This window comes from Phodopus roborovskii, unplaced genomic scaffold (assembly GCF_943737965.1).
Source record: "Phodopus roborovskii unplaced genomic scaffold, PHOROB, whole genome shotgun sequence".
In the NCBI taxonomy this organism is placed as follows: Eukaryota; Metazoa; Chordata; class Mammalia; order Rodentia; family Cricetidae; genus Phodopus; species Phodopus roborovskii.
Window position 1 is genome coordinate 9869024 of NW_026126540.1, and position 9304 is coordinate 9878327.

General features: G+C 37.9%; 1 protein-coding gene across 1 annotated transcript in view; it reads right to left on the reverse strand.

Moving 5' to 3' along the window:
* Nucleotides 1-5906, reverse strand: part of Zbbx (zinc finger B-box domain containing) — a 121384-nt gene extending 115478 nt beyond the window's left edge. The window contains exons 1-2 of the mRNA XM_051199271.1: nucleotides 5845-5906; nucleotides 3615-3704 (exon numbers count right to left, since the gene is read on the reverse strand). The gene's annotated coding sequence lies outside the window, so the exon portion shown is untranslated. The remainder of the gene's footprint in view (nucleotides 1-3614; nucleotides 3705-5844) is intronic.
* Between the last annotated feature and the right edge of the window lie 3398 nt (nucleotides 5907-9304).

A 9304-nucleotide genomic window follows, 5' to 3' on the forward strand; every position in this document is an offset into this window, starting at 1 on the left:
ATAAGAACTTTGTGACTCTAAAGAAAGAAATTAAAGAAGATACCAGAAAATGGAAAGATCTCCCATGCTCTTGGTTAGGTAGGATAAACATAGTAAAAATGGCAATCTTACCAAAAGCAATCTGCAGATTCAATGTAATCCCTATTAAAATCCCACCACAATTCTTCACTGACCTTGAAAGGATAGTAATCAACTTTATATGGAAAAACAAAAGACTCAGGATAGCCAAAACAACCCTATACAATAAAAGAACATCAGGAGGCATCACCATTCCTGATTTTAAGCTCTACTACAGAGCTATAGTTCTGAAAACAGCCTGGTATTGGCATAAAAATAGAGGTAGACCAATGGAATCTAATTGAAAATCCTGATATTAATCCACACAACTATGAACACCCGATTTTCGACAAAACAGCTAAAATTATACAATGGGGCAAAGACAGCATCTTCAACAAATGGTGCTGGCACAATTGGATGAGGGTGTGTAGAAGACTGCAGATAGACCCATGTCTGTCGTCATGCACAAAACTCAAGTCCACATGGATCAAGACCTCAACATCAATCCAGCCACATTGAACCTCTTAGAGGAGAAAGTAGGGGGTACCCTTGAACAAATTGGTATAGGAGACTGCTCCTTGAACATAACTCCAGGGGCACAGGCACTGAAAGAAACAATTAATAAATGGGACCTCTTCAAACTTAGAAGCTTCTGTAAGGCAAAGGACACAGTTGACAAGACCAAACGGCTGCCCACTGACTGGGAAAAGATTTTCACTAATCCTATATCCGACAAAGGGCTGATCTCCAAAATACACAAAGAAGTCGGGAAACTAGTCAACAAAACACCAAATAACCCTATTAAAAAATGGGGTACAGAACTGAAGGAAGAATTCTCAATGGAGGAAATCAAAAAGGCTGAAAGACACTTAAGAAAATGCTCCACATCCTTAGCTATCAGGGAAATGCAAATCAAAACAACTTTGAGATACAATCTTACCCCTGCCAGAATGGCTAAAATTAGAAACACCAGTGATGACTTATGTTGGAGAGGATGTGGGAGTGCAAACTCATACAGCCATTTTGGAGATCAGTATGGCGGTTCCTCAGGAAAATGGGAATTAGTTTACCAAAGGACCCGGCAATCCAACTCTTAAGCATATACCCACATCCATGCAACAAAGACATCTATTCAACTATGTTCATAGCATCACTATTTGTAATAGCAAGAACCTTAATTGAAGAATGGATAATGAAGATGTGGCACAGCTACACAATGGAATACTACTCTGCAGAAAAAAATAATGATATCTTGAAATTCGCAGGCAAGTGGATGGCACTTGAAGAAACCATCCTGAATGAGGTAACCCAGTCACAAAAAGAGGAACACAGTATGTACTCACTCATATATGGATTTTAGAACTAGATCAAATGATCACCAGCTTATAATTCACATCACCAGAGGAACTAGGAGGATACAAGGTATATTCTAAGAGATTCATATAAAGTCCCTCACAGAACTGGGAAGGGAGAAGTCCCCCAGAGCTCAGGTGAAGTGGGGGAGGACAGTGAATGGAGAGAGAAGTTGGAGAAAATGAGGGGGAGGAGAGGAAGGCATGTGCGACCAGGAGGATTGAGCCTGGTTAGGAATGGAAGATAGGAAAGAGAGAGAGACACACACAGAGACAGAGAGAGAGAACATAAAAGAGGGAGCCAATATTGGTTTGAAGATAAAATTGAACACAAAGAATGGTCGAGAGAACTACAAGACTGCTCCCAACTAACAATCTCAGCTTTCATGGAAAGGCTATCATAAATGCCCTTCCTGGAGAGTGAGATCAACAACTAACTTCTCCATGGAGACCTCAACTAATGCCTGTTGAAAATAGGAGCAAACACCCATACATAAACACTGAGTCGAACTAGAACCCAGAAGCAGATGGAGAGGACAAGACCATGCGGTAGAAGCACATAGAGACAGCTTACCTGAACAAGGAGGAGCTAAGGGCCACTAGAGTGATAGTTGGGAAGCCAGCAGGGGTCTGACTCGGGCCCCCCTGAATATGGGTCTCAGCCAGAATGTCTGAGCAGTCTAAGAGACCTCAGACAGTGGAGCCAGGATGTATCCCTGGTGCACAAAAGGACTTTGCAAACATGTCCCCCATGGAGGGATAACTGCCTTATTCTAGAGACAGGAGAGAAGCCCTAGTCCCTACTTCACAGGACCTGTCACATCTACATGACCCCAACAGGATGGCATAATTTATTTATTTTTCCTAAAGGTCTGATTACTTGTGTATCTATTTTATATGTGTATGTCTCGGTGTGTATATGTATGAATGTATGTATGTACACCACATGTGTTCAGTGCTCACAAAAGCCTGAAGAGGTCATCCGATATCCCAGACCTGAAGTTACAGGTGACCATCAACCACCTCACATTATGTTGTTTACCTAGTTGGTTTGTTTGCATAATTTTCTGTCTTCTAGGAACAGTTTCCTGTAACATATATGCATCCAAGATGATACAGGATTTACTACTCCAGTCTGATAATGTTTCTAAAAATGTTGTCATTTTAGGAAAGAAATCAAATAACTTTGTTGCCATAGAATGGAGGAAGTAATGTATTTATAACATATGAAGCCCCCCAAAAAGGTGCTAAGAGATGGCCCAAATTTCCAAAGAACTTAGCACAATTCCAGTGGAAGAATGAGAAGTGGAAAAACTCTCTCCATCAGAACTGTCCAGGGATTAGAACTGAGAAATGATATTATAATACAAAAAAAAAAATGACACTCAAGAATGGTATTATTAAGATACAACAGAAACTCAAAACCTCACAATGGTTTAAGTACATTTACAATTTAGGACTATGCTAGTAGCTGTCCTTGACTGCACATGGCCAGAAGAGCATGAGTGAACACACCCTACCATAATTGAGAATATTCAGTGAGTTAGTTCATTCTTCCAATGACTCAGATAACTATATGTCATAAAATTTAAGACACAACCACTAAGGTTTTTTTTTATTCTTTTTTTTTTTTTTTTACTTTAGAACATATTTTTAAAGTTTCTAATCATTAGATTCTTTGGGGAGTTAAAGGCTTTGAGGTCTTGTTGGTGATAGTACATGGAAATCTGAGATTCACAAAAGAAATGTTAAATAAAAATTAAGTTAATTGGAAAACACATGCTTCAAAGTACTAAAATAATATTAACTTTAAATTTCAATACACCTCACATTAACACTTAATATCTGTTTGTCAAATCTTTAAAAACTTTAAGGTATAAAGTGATCATTCATGATCTTCAGCCTCAGATCCTGCATGTGAACAGCACATTAAGTAAATGCTCGACGTGTTTTCCCACTACAGGCCCTGACATCAGTCAGGCATTCCAACTTCAAGCCTTGGACAGCCTTTTATCCCCTCAGGATCTCTCATGAGGCAAGGATTAGCAGCACTAAACAGTACATATGCAGCCCAATATTTCATGCTCTGTGCCATTTCTTTTCTAAACAACTGGGGAAGTTTGTATTTAGATATCAAAGTAAGATAGCCTTTTAGGACACTTTCAAATTTAAAATAAGAAAAAATACTGAATTAAAGATACTTACATCTTACATTAGACCTGATTCAAAGTCAAAAGACCTTCTAAATAATGATGACTTTGTAGATGTACGCTCTTCTCTAGTTGCCTTTAAAATCTATGAAAAACTCTGGGAAAGAAACAATAATTATTAACTCAGTATCAAATAAAAACTTTAGATAATTATAAGCAACAATGAAATTGTTACAACTTTAAATTACAACTTTCAGAAACCAAGTCCTTTAATAATTTTTCAGCAACATTTGGTTTCATATGATCCACTGTTATTCTTTTTTCCAAGGTTTTAGATCATTAATCATCATTAGATCATTAAGCATGTGAAGTTGGTAAAAGAACCACAACTACACTTCTATTATTTGTTCTATTACTAAACCAGTCAGCTTCTCTTAAGACTTTAAATTTAATTACCTTTCTATACACTCAACACTATTAAGTCAAATTAATATTAATCTAAACAAGCCCAAGGCTTATTTAGTAAATAAGTAAATATCATTTCCTCTTTCCCAGTCATTACCCTTCATACATTAGATTACATATTTTATGCCTTTTACAGTGACATAACAGAAATACTACTGAATACATTTCTGGTGTTCAGTTGATTCTCAGTTCTCTCTGGCCAGCAAGAGGGCTTGGCATTTAGAAGTTCTTGCTCAAAATTCTTAGAGTCTAAATCCAAGCCTAGAAATGCACGTAGTAGAATGAGGGAACCTTCTCTTCTGGCCTCTCATGTAACACACACACACACACACACACACACACACACAAACACATACACACAAAGATTTTAAAGAGTTCTATATACATAATAAATAAGAACCAAGTACTCTGCCTGGCACTTAAAATTAAGCTTTTCTACTAGGCATCACCTTCTTTCTAGTCTCCTGTTCTATTTTTCCATTATTCTACTAGAGCAATATGAAGGCTAACTCTCTTACTGTTTCCTCCATCAAAAGAAAATTTACCCTTTGGAAACTGTGTATGAAGTTCACTTACTATTATCTCTATTTTTGCACAATTGCTCAAATACATGCTGTTTTCTAAGCTGTGGACATATTTGGGAGACATCTTTTCATGAATCTTTGCATTTTCATCAATTGTCACAGTTACTGCACATCTGACAGAGTGGGTAACAACATACTAAGTTACAAAAATTTCATTTCTCTACTACTTTTAACTAATTACACAATCTTATCTAGGGAGAAAAGTGTTAACTCTTCACCCACAACAAATGTTTGTGTTTTTACATATCTGCTACAAAATATGGATTAGCAATCAACACATTTATATCAAATATCTCTAAGTATAGTATGGAGTACAAAATAACAAAATGAACAGGTATGTATTACATGAATCTTCTCTGAATGTTTGTTCTGATGAAGAAAATAAAATTACATAAAAAGCAAACAAAGTAACTGGAGGAAATATTAAGTGTCCTGAAAGAAGGAAAGAGAGGAACTAATTCCAGGTAGCTCCTGTGTAAAACACCTGAAAATGTTATGGAGGTTAGAGCTAGCTTCTGTATAGCCTGTTAGGTTAAGCAATAAGATCAGAAAAGGAGGTGAGATTACCATAGGCAAAGAATTTGCAATCTTAATCCTACACAGCTTCACTTTCAAAAAGGATTTTAACATTACTTGCCAAATTCTCTCTTTATGTCTATTTTGGTTTCAAAATAAAACAAAAAGACTAAAACATCCACTACCTCAGATATTTCTGTAAGCAGGCACTCCTACTCTACCAGCTATTACTGGAGAGGAGTGGACTTCAAGAGAGAAGTGGCTAAATGAGACAGGCAGGAAGAGTGCTGCAAAGAAAAAACCTTGTGGGATGCTCTCCCCTGTAAGTACATGTTTCACAGGTCACCAATGACTTGAAAGGACAAAAGAGACTAACATTTGAAAAGAGAGAGCTTGGGGATGCTGTACCTGATGGAGGCTGGGCTTTCTCTATCTGGCTTAACGCTTGGTTCTTGTCTGCACTGACATTGACCAAAATCTTTTATTTAGAAACATGTAGCTCCTGAGCCAGAGCTGTGTCTGAAAGTTCCTAAGTCAGATATGGCAAGAGTCCAAATACCTCCTCGATGGACTGATTGGCCCTTCTTCAACCCAGCAAGGTCTCCTTTCTTACCTGCTGCTCCACGGACACCACCACCAAGACTCAGCTCATTGCCGGACTCTACCCCCAAGACCCTTCACACTTCACTCGCTGTGTGCCCACTTAGTCCTCTAACTCACCTGTGACCCTTGTTGCAGCAGCTGCTGCCACCGCCGCCTGAAGCTTCCGCCTTGGTCTCCTTGGTTACCGCGTTACATCGGTACCCATAGCAACCAGAATATTTGGGCTTGGTACTGCTGCTGTCCACCTGCAGAGGGAGGAAGAGAGTCTATGATGTGTGAGAGAATGGAAAGATCCTGGGGAAAGTGCAATGAAATTCAACAGGTGTGTGTTGGGGAGGTTGTTCAATCAGCCTCAACCTGGATTGAGCTACAATTACTGATTAACTGATCCGCTATAACACTGCAAGTACAGATCAAAGATTCCTCCATGTACCACGCACCTCATCTTCATAACAACCCAACTTATGTGTGAAAATTGGGCACAGAGAATTTAAGTAATTTACACCAAATTACAAAGCTGGCAAATAGCATGCCCACAAATTAACTCTAGCTGTCTAACTTTAGTAATCCCCTCAACCATGAATAATGTTACTGCTTTCACAGGGCTGCCAAGAAATCAGGACAAGAATCTAGCTCTCTTGGCAAGTCCAGAACTCCCTTGCTACCAAATATTTGATCCATGAGAATAAATATTTTAGACCTGTAGCATATGGATACACACAAAATTTACACACAGATAACTCATACATTCAAATGTTTTTTTTTTTAAGTTGATCTTCGACCATTTCATACTTTGTGCATCATAACACATTCTAATTAGCTCCCTCCTTTACAAACCCTTCTAGGGAGTGGTACAAATATTTTCTTTAGGTCTCAGTACTGCCATGTCATTTACTCTCAGTATGTTGAGCAACTGTGAGTCTTGGAATCCACTGCTGTTCACTGGAAATAGATTAAAGCTGAGAGTAGCATGTACTGATATAAACAGGTATTTACTAGGTAGTTTGGCACTACATCAATTTAGCTGACCATTAGTGAGCTCCCCCTACAGTTTATGAGTTTCCAAGCCATGTGTTTTATTGGGTTTACAGTACCAAGCATGGTTTGACTCCTGAGAAGCTGGTTTCAATCTTAATCAGAAAGTTGTTAGTTATCCCTGAAACAATCACACCACTAATATGCAGACAAAGTACACCTTGATGAGCATGTTGGTAATGACAATTACAGAGTTTAGACCTGAGTTAAGACTGTCCTTGCTTTTTCTTACTGCTAGCAGGCCTCTGAAAGCTAGCCAACAGGTAGGAAGCTTCCAACTTAGATTTGTTTATCTATATATCTATATCACTCAGTCAAGGTGTGTGATATCTGCAGCAATAGGATTGTGTTGATTTGAGTAAAAGTGCCCCCATAGGTTTGTAGGGAGTGGTATTATTAGGAGTTATGGCCTTATTGGAGTAGGTATGGCTTTTTTGGAAGAAGTGTGTAACTGGGGGTGGGCTTTCAGGTTTCAGATGCTCAAACAAGATCCAGTGTCTCTCCTTTATTACTGCTGCCTGCTGATCCACATTTAGAACTCTTGGCCCCTTCTCCAGCACCATATCGGCCTTCATGCCACCATTCTTCCTTCCATGGCAATAATGGACTGAACCTCTGACCTGTAAAACAGCCCCAATTAAATGCCATTTTTTTTAATAAGAGTTTCCATGGTGTCTCTTTACAGTGATAGAAACCTAAACTAAGACACGGATCTTATCAACCATCTGGGAACTCTTGACTGGCAATGCTAAAAAGAACACAGCCCACACCTGTCATTGTGGTTTGTGTTTAGTAACTCACAGCTGGAAGCAGCATCATCCAGACTTGTGTGTGCTCATAATCATTTACAATTTCATTTTATTGGATTATAAGATAATAGGCTTCCATATTGCTTCTCATGTACCTTTTGTTTTAGATTAGCACTCTCCTGAGCATACTTGTCCCCATTAGGCATTCTCTAATCATCTTCCTACTTAAACTTTTCTGTTTCCATTTCTCTTGGCTCCCAGATATACGCCAAGTTAACAGTACCAAACTGAAGATTGAAGGTAGGAACAATATATGAGAGAGCATATAGCCTTTGTCTGAACCTGGGTTACCTTATTGAGTATAATGGTTTCCCAGTCCCAATGCATCTTTTTCTTTTTCTTTTCTTTCTTTCTTTCTTTCTTTTTCTTTTTTTTTTCTTTTTTTGTTGTTGTTGTTTTGCAACTGAGTAAAACCCATCATGAATATGGACTGCATTTTGATTCTTCATCCATCAATGATTGAGGTCTAGGCTGTTTCTCTTGTCTAGCTGTTGTGAATGGAGTAGCAATAAACACTGGTGTGCAAGCATCTCTACAGTAAGTCTTTGAGTGCTTGGGTATATCCCAGAATGAATGACTTTGTAGCTCTATTTCTAGTTTTTGTTTGTTTTTGAGAAACTTCTAGACTACTTCCAAAGTGTCTGTACTACTCAAATATTTTTGTTCTGAGCAGAGATATCGCTGTAGTGATCTTATTTTGTTTTTGGTTTCTAAATAGTTTTTTTTTTAATTTTCATTAAACCTCTGTATTTATAGACTGCAGGTAGAAAATGTGATTGATTTTACAGTCAGTTTCCCTATAACCTTGTACAATTAGTTACACTACATTCATCATAGTATTAGACAAGTATTATTACCCTTTAATGTTACTATGGTAACCTCTGCACCAGTTCTCTTCTGTACAAGCTGGTCTCCATTTGAAAAGAATTCACTATTTTTTTCTCTCTGAAACTGGGTAAAAATACAAATATTCTGGTTGGAAGGGGGTATGCAACTAACTGGGTTTTGGAGTTGGATATACATGAATTTTAGGTATAATCCTTTAAAATGTATTTGCTATTTCACCATAATATATGGTAGAGGCTAAGTGATCTAACTTGTCAAATAACATGCTGGCACACCTAACCTTGTAGTGTATTAAATAAACCAAACAACACAAAGCACATTAAGTCTGTAGCTCTAAGCTAGACCCATAGATAGTACTTATAAACAGCAAAAATAGTGGTGTGTCATTGGTAATTGTTATTGCAGATTGAATGGCATGACTTCACCTAATCCTTCCTCTAAACCTGGTAAAATGATGGATTTTAAGTGGCCAGATAAAGCTTCTAAGTTTCTCATCCACAGTGTCCTTTCTATAACATTATGCTCTTCAAGTCACCAGCAAAGGTATTTTCAAAATTCATTTATTCGTTCCCTAGCTTGCTTTTACAAGTCTTCAACAAATGTTTGCTGATAGTCTACTATCCTGAGTACCAAAATATAAAAACACTAAGCCAGAAGACATAATATATATGCAAAGGGCCCTGTGCTTATTGCCTCAGTCTCTGTGAGTTCATATGAACTTTGATCATATTAATCTAGAAGCTGTTAGTGTTCCCTGTCCTTTCTCACTTTTACACTCTTTCTACCTCTTTTTCCCAGGGTTCCCTAACCCTAAGGGGAGGAATTTGAAGGAGACAAATATTTAGGATTTAGTGTTAAGCCTGTTTATTTTTTAACAAAAGAAGAAA